Source organism: Crocodylus porosus, unplaced genomic scaffold, assembly GCF_001723895.1.
Source record: "Crocodylus porosus isolate Cpor-Errol unplaced genomic scaffold, CroPor_comp1, whole genome shotgun sequence".
NCBI lineage: Eukaryota > Metazoa > Chordata > Crocodylia > Crocodylidae > Crocodylus > Crocodylus porosus.
This window is the reverse complement of record NW_017728947.1, coordinates 115,837,678-115,850,289: the sequence shown is the minus strand read 5'-3', so window position 1 is coordinate 115,850,289 and position 12,612 is coordinate 115,837,678. Positions and strand designations below refer to the sequence as shown.

At 51.1% G+C, this 12,612-nt stretch overlaps 1 long non-coding RNA gene across 1 annotated transcript in view; it reads left to right on the top strand.

The window, feature by feature from the left end:
- Window positions 1–2,158, top strand: part of LOC109320736 — a 29,788-nt gene extending 27,630 nt beyond the window's left edge. Inside the window, exon 3 of the long non-coding RNA XR_002103859.1 lies at window positions 1,569–2,158. This is a non-coding gene — a long non-coding RNA (uncharacterized LOC109320736). The remainder of the gene's footprint in view (window positions 1–1,568) is intronic.
- Window positions 2,159–12,612: the final 10,454 nt, after the last annotated feature.

Genomic DNA, 12,612 nt, shown 5'->3' with positions numbered 1-12,612 from the left:
TTGTTTTGTAAGTTTGTACATAGATATATATAATCTATGTCCTTGCCCTTTAATGGTTTTGTTGTGATAATAAATCTGTATATAGTTAAGTAATGGATTGTCTGGACCTGACTCTATAGGGGACGGAGGCGGCCGCTGGGCTGTTGTGTCCCTCCCCAGCACACTGCCCTGCCAATAATTCCCTCAGCTGGGAATTAAGTGGGAATTAATTCCCCCCCCCCTGTCGCTGCCCCAGATCCCCAGTTCTCCTTCACTCCAGCTCTCCTTCCACGGCTCTCATTTCTCCCCCCTCCACGGCCTGTAACAAAAGCATCCATGTGAAACCCTCGGTGGGTCCTGGGAGGGAAAGGTGCATGTCAAACTGCAGCTTCTAGTTCCCCCACCTCCCCCAGCCAAGCGTCGCTAGCTGCACTACAAGGTCTTTAGGGGAGTAAATCTGTGCCCTGTTCTTGCCTGCTAAGCGCAATGCGGATGTACGGCCCTGTGACGATGGGGCAGGCAGCCACATCAATGGCAACTGCATGGCCCTGAGCAGCAGCAGAGCCCCGTGCCTGCTCCTGGGTAAGGCAGTAGTGCCAAACAGAAGTGAGTAGGCAGAAGTAACACCTGATTTAGAGGAACAGCATTAGAAACAGACGCCTCAGAGTGATCCATCCCATCACCCTTGCAGTCCCCAGGAGTAGGTCACATCCCTAACTGCTGTGTTCGACAGACCCCGATGGACCAGTCCTGCACAAATTCACACCTGGCTCACACTGGCCTCTCCAATGTCCTGTACCAGCGAGCCCCACAAAAGAATTAACTCGTGGCACAAGCCCACCCTGGCAAAACTACAGCCTCTGCCCCCCCAACACACAAATCCAGATCTACCAGGAAAAAGTATTTTGCCAGATTATTTCTTACTGAAATTTTTGTCCATATTTTTTTTTTATTTCCCATAATTTTCTCCCTGTTTTTCAAAGGAAAGAAACCCCCAAAACAATATATTTTTGGAGGGGGGAGTTAAATAACAACTTTTGTTTTTTACTTTCAATATTTGGTCAAAAAAATCTAGGAAAACTCTGAGCAAGATGAACATTTTCTACACATTTTTTCATTGTATTCAGAAAGCTTTTTTTAAAAACCGGCTTCAACAACAACACCATATTCATATACTCTGACTGCAAATGGGAACAAATAGAGTTATTTTGGTTTCTGGTCCAGCTAAATCAGCTAATTTGGTCCTTTTCTTATCTTGCCTCTTCAGTGATAAGAAAAAGTTCAGACATGCAGTAGCTAAAGGGCTACTAAAAGCAAAATTTCCATTCCTGTTTCATGTATATACACACACGTAGGCTTGTGCCTCAGACAGTGATTATACAATGGGAAAATCACATCTCCTGTTATCATAGTTTTTCGTAGGCTGTGACAGTGCAATTTATCAGAAGGAAAGCACGACAAAGCTATGCCTCGTCAGAATTAATACCTTGCTATCCCCTTCCTTTCCTTGCACAAGTATTATTATTACGTTCACAACTAGCACACTGAAAAAGCAGCCCTGATGATATGTTATTGCTCATTGTTTGCAGAATGTTGCTCATATGCTAAAGATCGTCCTCCCACGCACCCACTGATAGATGGTAGCAGCTGAACTGCATCATGGGGAAAACATCCTGTGATCCTACTGCACTCCGGCATGACAGCAGAGGAGATGACTCGGAGGCGCACGTTTGCAAAGCAGCATGCACAGAAGTACCCTGAGTGAAATCCCCCCGCGGCTAATAAGATTTATCTGCCCATTACCCAACCTTCTTCAAATAACAGAACCCAGAGTATTCCACCTTGGGAATTTTCTGCTGCATCCCATCCCTTGGCCTAGAGATGTCCTCACTCCCATGCAGCGGGGCTGCAATATGGACAGGGGGAGAGGCCAGATGCTCCACTGAGGTAGAGCAAGAGAGCTCCAGCGATGTCAGTGCGTGGGAGGTTTCTACCGTGCAACCCAAGGAAATGCCGCTTTGACGTTGATACGCAAATGTGCAAAGCACACAACATGATCCGTCTCCCGGGTGTTGCGGAGAAGAGCCAGCGACTGACCCGATAGCACCCCCTGACCTCCACAGCGCTGCTTGTTGTTGGACAAGATGACACGTGGAACCAAGATTTACTGCTAGGAATAACAAGCACCCCCAGGAGGACACAGCTGGCAGGCACTCGCTGTCATGCCAGCCAGTTTGCACAAGCTCTGGATGCCTCTCTCGGGCTCCCTCGGCAGAGCGGTGCCCAGGCAGGAGGCCAGGGGAAATGCTTTCTCCAGCTTGCCACATGCCTCCTCTCTCGGGTGCGAGCAAGCCCTGCTGGGGAAGGGCCAGGCAAGGAGAGAAGCCAGGAACAGCTGCTCGGTAGGACACGCTTCCCTCTGCAGCCACATGCGGCAGCTAGAGCTCTCCATCCCGGCTCCAGCACAGGCCAGGGCACAGGTGCGCAGCGGGAGCTCTGTGGTGCCCCGTGCCAGAGCAAAGCAGAGCAGGCAAGTGCAGAGCTGGCCTCTTCAGATGGCTGCCTTGGTGCAGGGGCAGGATGCTAGGGCTCTGCCCTTGATCCCAGCATGATGGCAGGAAGGGCTCCAGCACCCAGCAGCTGCATCTCAGGACCATGCAGGACTGGGAACAACCAGGCTGCAGCAGGCTCTTGTCCACCCAGCCCAGCCCAGGCTCCAAGAAGAGGTGGGGGATACTCAGTCCTGCACGGGCAGTCGTGCTGTGGTGAAGGACTAGTCTGAGGCTTGACGCACCAGGTCTAACAGGGATGCATCTGTTCAGTGCCTTTGCAAACAGGAGCGGCTCTCCAGTGTTTTGCACACCCAGCAGTGATAAACACCAAGTGCTGAAGTACACAAGACCCAGGGACAGAGTTTGCATACATGCTCACCCTTCCTAACACAGCTTTTCATTTCCATGAATGGAAAACCATTCACCCTTTTCTTCTGTGTCTATGGTTACAGAGCCCTTACTCTGAATGCATATTAGCCCGACATCCCTCTCGTGTGCTTTGTACCTTGCTACAAGTGTCATTACATCAAATCACAAATCACCTTATACTTGTTCCTTGGGGGGGTTCAACCTTTGGAAACTGATGGGAAGGGGAGGGCATTCTCTCACTAACTGATCACTGCAAAAACACTTGCCTGCATGTAGATGTTAGATAGTTAATCATCTGTGGGTACCATAGAAAATAAGGGCTGGAAGGGAGCTCAAGAGGTCACATCTAGTCCAACCCCTGCTCCAAGCAGGACCAGCCCCAACTGCATCATCCCAGCCAAGGCTTTGTCTAGCCAGGTCTTACACACCTCCAAGAATAGAGATCCCACAACTTCTCTAGATAACCTGTTCCAGTGTTTTACTACACTCCAAGTGAGAAAATTCTTCCTAAAATGTAATCTAAATCTCCCTTGCTGCAGCTGGAGCCCCTTGCCCTGTCACCTGCCCCAACTGAGGACAGCCCAGCTCCATCCTCTTTGCAGCCCCCCAGCAGGGAGTTGAAGGCTGCAATTCAGTCCCCCTTGGTCTTCTCTTCTGCAGACTAAATCAGCCCAGTTCCCTCAGCCTCTCCTCACCAGTCCTGTCCCCCAGCCCCACAACCATTTTCGTTGCCCTCCACTGGACTCTTTCCAACGTTTCCACATCCTTTCTGTAGTGAGGGCCACAGCTGGACACAGGACTCCAGATGTGGCCTCCCCAGTGCTGAACAGAGGGGAAGAATCACTGCCCTCAATCTGCTGGCAACGCTCCTGCCCATGCAGCCCAAGATGCCAGTACCCTTCTTGGCACCGAGGGCACACTACTGGATCCTGTTCAGCTTCTTGTCTCCTGTCCCCCCAGGTCCTTGTCTGCAGAGGGGCTGCCCAGCCCGTCACCCCCAGCCTGCCCCGGTGCAGGGGATTGCCCCTCCTCAGTGCAGGACTTTGCACTTGTCCTTGTTGAACCTCAGGAGATTTCTTTTGGCTCAACCCTCCAACGTGTCGAGGTCACTCTGAATCCTAGCCCTATCCTCCAGTGTATCTACTACTCCCCAGCTTGGTGTCATCTGCAAACTTGCTGAGGGTGTGCTCTGCGCCATCTTCCAGGTCATTGATGAAGATATTGAACTAAACTGACCACAGAACCAATCTCTGGGGCACTCCACTTGATACCAGCTGCCAACTAGACATGGAGCCATTGACTACTACCCTCTGAGGCCAACGCTCCAGCCAGTTTTCTATCCACCTTTCAGTCCAGTCATCCAGCCCGTACTTCCTTAGCTTGCCTCCAAGAATGTTGTGGGAAACTATGAAAATCCTTGCTGAAGTCAAGGTCCACCACATCCACCAATCTCCCCGCATCCACACAGCCAGTCATCTCATCACAGAAGCCCATCAGGCTGGTCAGGCATGACTTGCTCCTGGTGAACCCATGCAGACTGCTCCTAATCACCTTCTTCTCCTCCAAGTGCTTTGAGACGGATTCCTTGAGGATCTGCTCCATGATTTTTCCAGGGACTGAGGTGAGGCTGACTGGCCTGTAGTTCCCTGGATAACTGCAGAGTGGAGGGAGAGGAGAGCACCAAGTTCAAACATGCTAAGTGACAACGCAGGATCCACCCGACGGGCTCACCAGCGAGTTTGCTGCGTGAACGATCCCTGGGACTCACCAGTCCTCTTCCAGTTCCCAGGAAGAGGATCCCCAAGTGACAGCACCTTCTGGATTAGATCAGGACAAGGATGCAATGCTAACAAAGGCACCTTTTTCCTTTGAGAAAGATGTGCAATAAGTGCATCACTAAGTGGTTTAATTTAAGGAACAGAAAGCAGAATTCTGTGGATGTTGCACTTTCTTTCCTGTTCACAAATAATTTATGGGGCCCAGTGTTTGGCAGTAGAGCGTTGCTGCCATCTGCCGGACACTCGCGAATCACAGCCCACAGCAAGACCAAGGGAAGCTTACATGTCCCCTGGTGTAATTCCCAAATTCAAACTACAGCTTCATTTCAATCAATACCCCTGTGACGCATCACAAGGCACTAGGAATTCATGTTCCAACATTTACGGACAGGCGCCCTCTCCCACCCAGCTTTCTAATGCTCTGCGACTCAAGGGCCATGCTTTATTTACACCGTGCAAATAATACAAGCAAGCCAGAATAGTGCCCTTGACCCTGCTCCCCTAGGACATAAGAGCCCACTCCAGGGGCAACTCTGTATCCTTCTGACAGGGCAAGGCAAGCCCTACGCCAGGCCTCTCCCCAGCTCTTTCCACCCAGGGTTCCCACCGGCTCCGTCACCAGCAGATCTGAACGCAGAATCTACTCCCAATCCATCCAGAGTCCAAAGGCCCCTTCCACAGCGAGCTGCACTCTGCTATTCACTCCCCTCCCTTCCTGATAACGCAAGACTGGACCTGTTCTCCGCGTGTACTAGCCAACTAAGTTTGCACACGGGTGAACTTTCTGGGCCCCCCATGTACAAGAATCAGTCCACAGATCCACTTCCCCGTAGAGTTAAAACATCAGCACAACAATATCTAAAGAGCACGTCTCTCCCCGTGTCCTTAACTAGTCCTGTCTTGTTCAGCTGTCTACCAGGTACCTTAGACAACCCACTCAGCCGTTCTGCTGGTCTAAAGAGAAGAGTCACATCAGCTGAATTTCTGTCAGTTAAATTGGAGTGAACTTCCCTTCCAAAGAGCTCTCATCCCTGACTATGTTCTGCAACCACGGTGTCTGCGTTTTTGGAATGATACGATTTCTGCATTTAATATTGGTCATTGCACAAGTGCGCGAATTAAGTGGAGTCTTTTGAGATCCCAGACAGAGAGAAAGAGAGCGCGTACTATCCATATTCTCCATCATTCCTCTGCTTGACCAGCACAATCTACTAGCAGACAAAAACACTGAATGCCCAGCTGTTTCACCGAAGCTGCTAGCTGTAGCTGCAAGGACAGTAACAGATGCCTCATACCCAATCTGCCACTGATGTGTTTCCTCCCCAAAGCCCTGTTTTTTATTGCAGTTAGGAAATTCCACCAAACCAGGCAGAAACTATTATTTTCCTGTTTCAGGATAACTGATCTGAGGTGCTCAGGAGCTTGCTCGCCTCCAAGGCACATGCACTGTTCAGCAAGGGACCCCCAACCCGCACAGATGCTCCATTGTGAACTCTCAGCACAACCCCTATGCAGGGCACAAGTGCGGGTGCAAAGCGTGAGTAACACAATGGCCACAGAATAGCAGCTGGCTGGAGAGCAAGTCCATGGAGTCACATGGAGGAAATCAGGACAAGAGCTAAAAGTAAAGCATGTGCTTTGGGGAAAGGAATAAGATGGAGTGAGTGTGAGGAAAAAGGAAACCCAAGAGTTTGAGTGTGAGGAAGGAAACCTACCCTGCAAACTAGGCACATTGCATTAAGGTTACGCCTTCCTGTGGCTTTCATCACAGCCGACGCATGGGAGCAGAGGACCTGTTTGTCTGCTCCAGTCTGGCAGGTCATAGGTTGGAAAGCCAAGGAGTCTGAAGAGCGTGAGCCAGGGAGAGAGCTCACGGCAACTGCAAGTTAAACTCCCAGCACCTGGACAAGAGTGAGGCACCGGGAAGGATAATGGAGGGGGCTGCCAGGCTGCTTAACTGTTAGTAATCTTGATTTTCCGAATGGCAAAGGAAAGAATTAGAGAGGCTGACAACAGTCAGGGGTTTCTGTTAGCATCTTCTCTGGTTACCATTAAGAAGGAAACAAGAGATCTCTCTTACACATTGGCCAAATTCTGCCTCATCCGCATGAGACAGGGGCTTGTATGTTAGTGTGCTCAGAGCTGCGCCTCCACAACACCCAACTGCTGCATCCAGGAAGAGCACTGTGATTACAGGAGTGTTAACCTTCGCGAGCTTTATCTTATTGTGATGTTCTTAACTGTAAAAACAAAACAAAACAAAAAACCCCTAAGAAACCCCTTGTCATATTGAATGTCATAGTCTGAATGCTTGTAATAAATACCCATTAGCCAGTTTAGAAAAAAAGGCAAGGTTCATCTTCTTATCTAGGGTCATTGCTTGTTTTTGCATTCGTGGTGAATGTCTTGATTCTGAATTTTATCTTTAGAGGCCTTGGAGCGAACGTGCTGGAAGTCTTGGTTTTTGAATTTTATCTCTAGAGGCCTTTAACATAGTTAACCCTAAAAGCGACCCTTGGGCAAACATTCGAGAGATCGAAACCTAGGGGCTTTTGGAAAGGGGGCTGGCAAAAGAGGTCACAGCGGTGGTGTGGAAAATTTCCCAAAGAAAACCCAAGAAAGGAATCTGTTGAGTAAAAGATCTGAGCCCAAATTTGGGAGCAGCGACAGGTTTGGGTAGGAGGAGCCCAAGATGGCAACTCACCCAATAAAAACTGTAACCGACAGTCCCAATTTGGATGTAACCTCACTTGCAGGACACCGAAGGATGAATTGCAAGCACAGCCAGACCAGACCGATCACCTGAACCAGCCTCTCCGCGAACACGAACTCCCATTCACGCTGAAGCCGCGGGGCGCCCGAGTGAGACCGAAGGAAGGGGACTTGTTCCTATCACTGCTGAGACCAACCCTAAAACCATCGCTAAAGAGTGACAGTATCCCTGGGGATCTGGTTTCTCCGAATTCTAGGATTGTAAGTATACCATGAGAAATAACCTTTACTTGTAACTGTAGTTGTTTCTGTAATACTAATTCTTATAGCATTGTTTGGGAAGGAAGTGCGTTTGAAGCAATGTTTCTAATATATGTAGTTATTGTGTTTTTAATGTTTGTGGTTTTTCTCAGAGTTAAGCAGTGTTATATGCGTAGCAAGGAATTTTAAAATAAAACTGTGTTGTATGAATTAAGTGTGCAATCATTGTGAAATCGGGCAGTCAACCAAATACTCCCCCAGCCAGGCGCATCAAACGACTCAGTAAATTGTGTGGGCTCTTTCTCTTTTCCATAGCCCACTAGAGACACCCCTGTACCTTCACGACGCCAATGGACCAGCACCACATGGACGAAACCAGCATGTTTCAAAGAGGTCTTCCCACCTCAGTCACTTCACACTGCATGTCTGTTCCCATAATATTTGGAAAAGTCCCTTAGCAAGAAACGCAGTTGTTTCACACTAGTTCTTTTCCTTCAAGTAAAATACTCCTCACCAGAGCAATGGTTAAGATGAGCTCAACTCATAGGATCGTAGGAAAGCAGGTCTCACAAGATCATTCAGTCCAGTCCCCTACTCAAGGCAAAAATCACTCTTCACTAAACCATCCCAGACAAGTGTCTGTCCAGCCTGCTCCTGAAAACTTCCAGGGATGGAGATTCCACCACTTCCCTAGCGCTAGAGACAGACATTCAAAAAGCCTGAGCCTGAATTGATTCAATCTTTGCAGGTTAGTCTAACCTGGCTAGACTGAACTGGTTTGCACAGACATCCCCTGGGGACTGAAGAAACGCAGGCACATGCCTGCAGTGGCTCAGGCCCTGCCCTGCCCTGTTCCGCTTGGCTGTGGGGGACAGGGCTCCATGGGGCTGGGTGGATGGGTGTAGTGTGTGGCATGTGGTGTGGGTGGGTGTGTGCTGTGTGACTGGGTGTAGCAGGTGTGGGTGGGGACACACAGGGCCAAACACAGAGCAGGGGGGTGGGCGGAGTTGCACGTGGCCGGATGCCAAGTGGTGGCAGCGCGGGGCAGTGGGTGGTGGCGCTCTGTCCCTGCTGCTCGCCCATCATACTTATACAGGCAATTTGCCAATATATACATATAAATACTATTTACGGATATAAATTCACCCAAAGAAAAGGCTCTAATCAACCCTGAACTCAAGCACAGGCCTATCCTCTGACCTGCTGATTAATCTGCAGCCCCGCCCCTTGCAGGGCCCTCTAGGCAGCAGGTGAAGGAGCACTTGATCATAAAGCATCGGGTTAATCAACAGAACAATGACAAAAATAACAGGCAGCAATGGGTCAATAATTAGACATTCTAATATAGTAAAAGCTTTACCACTTCCGTCCGTCTGTGTGTAACTCTGTGGGCCAACTGTGTATGCGCGACCCAGAGCCGTAGGACAGACAGGCCAAGGCCGAGGCCGAGGCCGGGGCAGAGGTGGGCAGGGCCAGGCTGTGCTCCCCACGGTGGAGACCAGCCATGTGGGGGAGTGGCTCACTGCTGCAGGGGGTGTGCCTTGTGACCGTGGGAGGGGGTGTGGTGCAAGGATGTGGGGGGTGGACGTGGCACACCACTGCAGGGTGCTGCAAGGGGAGCAGGTGGCGGGGGTCGCAGGCAGGTCCCGTGAAATGTAGCACGCGACCACAGGGCAGGGCACATCCCCCTGCCTGCTCCCTGCGCTGCACCCTGTGGCCGCGTCCCGCACCCCATGGGGAGTGCCTGCCCGGCGCATGGCCATAGGGTGCCGCATGGGAAGCCAGCGCAGGTGGGGAGCACGGTGCATGGATGCAGGGTACTGCAAGAGCAGTAGGCAAGGCGGGGTGGGGCGTGGGCAAGGTGTGTGCATGTACGGCGTGTGGCTGGGTGGGTTTGTGAGTGTGTGGCATGGGGCTGGGTGGGTGTTTGGCACGTGACTGGGTGTGTGTGTATGGTGTGTGGTTGGGTGGGTGTGTGGCATGTGGCTGTGTGGCTGGGTGTGTGTCTGAGGTGTGGCGGGGCACGCAGGGCCGGACACAAAGCAGGGGGGTGGCGTGTACACAGCCAGACGCAGAGTGATGGCAGCGCGGGGCAGTGGGTGGTGGGTCTCCATCCTCACCGCCCACCTGTCATTCTTGACAGGCACTTTGCTAGTATACTATAAGGTTACATCCAATAGAAACCCATGTACCTCGAGATAGTCAATACAAGCCAGTGACAAGGATACCTGATAGGAATATGACAACATATATACAATAAGGTTACCTCAAATACATCACTTGTGCATAAGATACCCAATACACCAGACACAAATATAGGACAGCTGATCATCCACTTCTAATACAACAGATGCAAGATAACAACAGTCCCAGCAGCCTGGGACAAGAAACAGGGCCCAACAGGGGCACAGCTGCTGTGCCCACTGAAGAAATAACAGCCCAAGCAGGGTCCCCATCAGCTAGTAGGGCACCAATACCCTCTCACAGTTACTCAGCTGGGCAGGGCCCCAAACCAGGGAGCCCCCCCATAACAAGCAGGAGCCCTGGATCCCTTTTATGTCCCAGGGTGAGCTGTCCCCCTCCCATCGGGGGGCTTCCCCTCAGCCGCCCACAGTGGGAATGCCCCACCCCTCTTCCCCATGGGAATGCCCTTCTCGGGTGACTCACAACTCCCGCGGCCTTTGAAGGGGTCGGGCTTCTCTCCAGAGGTGCGCTGGTATCCCCCTCCTCTTGCTGGGGTGGTTGACCCGTGCTGTTCCTGGCAAGAAGGCCCAAGCTGCCCTGCGCAGCTCTTCCAGCCCGTCGGCCCGCGCACCAAAGAGGCACCTGCCCCAGGCAGGGGAAGAAAAGCCTGCACTGCCTAATGCAGCCCTGGTGCTCATCAAGTCTACGGCCCCGTGCACTGCTCCATGCACCCATGGCCCAACTCCTGCCTCGTGCAGGACTGGGGACCCGCTCCACCTTGTGCGGTTGCCAGGTCCCTCTATCAGCAGGCTCAAGCTAACAGTCCAGGCTGCCGGTGAGCCCATCAGCCAGCCTGCCACACTGTCTACATCTTTCTTGAAACCTGGGGCCCAAAACTGGACACAGCCCTCCGGGTGAGGCCTCACCAGTGTGACTGGAGTGGAAGAATCACTTCCCTCGATGGAAGAATCACTTCCCTTGATTCTTGATTTGCAAGTGACACTTCTGTTAGGATGTTCAAGTGACACTTCTGTTCAGACCTAGGATGCTGTTGGCTTTTTTGCAACAAGAGCACACTGTTGGCTCATATTCATCTTCTGATCCACTGTAACTCCTGGGTCCTCTGCAGTCCTGCAGCCTATTACACCATTCCCCAGTCTGTATTTGGGCATGCAGTTATCCCCTCCCAACTACAGGATTGACCTTGGTCATGAACACTGAAGTAAAAAGAAAAGTATGCAATATTCAAGCCTTCTCTGCATCATCTGTAACCAGATGGCCTTCCATATTAAGTAAGGGCCATACACCTTCCTTGGTCTTTCTCTTACTCTTGACTTCCTTGTAGAATCCCTTCTTACTGCCTTTTATATCCTTTGCCAACTGTGTCTTAAATCATGCCTTGGGCTCCTGGTTTTCACCCCTCGTGCCTGTGCAATGCTCTCATGCTCTTCCTTCTTCCTTAGGTCTTCAGTCTTCTCTTAAAGTCGTCCCTAGCACCATGGTCACTGCACCCACAAAAAGAGTACTTGGGGCCTCCCACTCATAGATTCATAGACATTAGTGCTGGAAGGGACCTCGGAAGAGCATCAGTCCAGCCCCTACTCAGAGGAGATGGATACTGTACCCCGCTCCCGTGATCAAAGGAGCAGTTTCTCAGTGGCAAACAAGGCCTGCAGAGACCCAAGCCTTCCCCATCAGCAGTTATTCCAGTTGCCGTTTCTCTAGTTCAATGCACACCATCAAAAACACCCCGGCCCCGAGTCCCACAGCGAGGCATCCCACTGGAGAGGGCAGAGCAAATCTGAATCGTGCAATGTGCTGTAACGTCTGTGACAGTGTTAGCTGGTGATCTGCTCCTCCTGTCTCTACACCACACCTGATAATTTTGTTACACGTGCTTGTGCTCATTTATTGTACTTGGCAAGATCTTTCATTATACATGTGCCTTCAAGAAGTGGGCATGACAGCAGACTATGTTAGGTGACATCAAAGACAGAAGACTGGCACCAAATCCAGTGGGGAAAGTGTGACAGGAGTAACAGGGTGTTCATCCGTGACTTACCCAAACATCCGGGGCCAGGATTCAGAGCTGAGCGTGGCACACACCCATGCCCACCACACCCAGCAGGATGCCTGTCTTTGCCAGCCGTGTGCTCGAGGGAAACAGCTGCAGAGGCAAGCCAGACGGAGCTGGAAGCCCAGCACCCCCAAGCACACCACAGTGCTCTGGAGCTTGCAAGGAGCGCAGCGTCCTGCCCTACATGATGTTTCCTTCCGAAAGGCAGCTTGTCCTGGTGGGGAGAAGCAGCTCTTCATCTGCAGGAGTCCCCATCCTTTTCTTCTGCACTGGCTGATTGCCCCTACCTGAATCATTTAGGCCCCATCTAGCCACTTGTCAGCATGCACGCAGTCGCACGGACGTCAGGGAGCCCCGCATACAATGACAGACACGCTCGCACGCTTTCCTTACGTGCAACCTAAGGCTGCAATGCCGCTGGGCCAATGTGATGTCTGATCCTTGGAGAAAGCAGCCAGTGCTCCCATGGCACTGCAGACATAAATGAGGAGAACGAGTAGTCATTATAACTTTGCATAAGTTTCCGATACTCTGGCGGTTGACATCACACAGTAGTTTCCATGGCAACGCACTGTGATGTTGAAAACGTGAGATCAACTGAAATGGAAGTGCTCAGAAGCAAACTGCAGCGATACTCCAGGAACGGATGCACTATCTGCACTTGTTCCTTGAGTTAAAAGAAACAAAGGAAATTAAATTA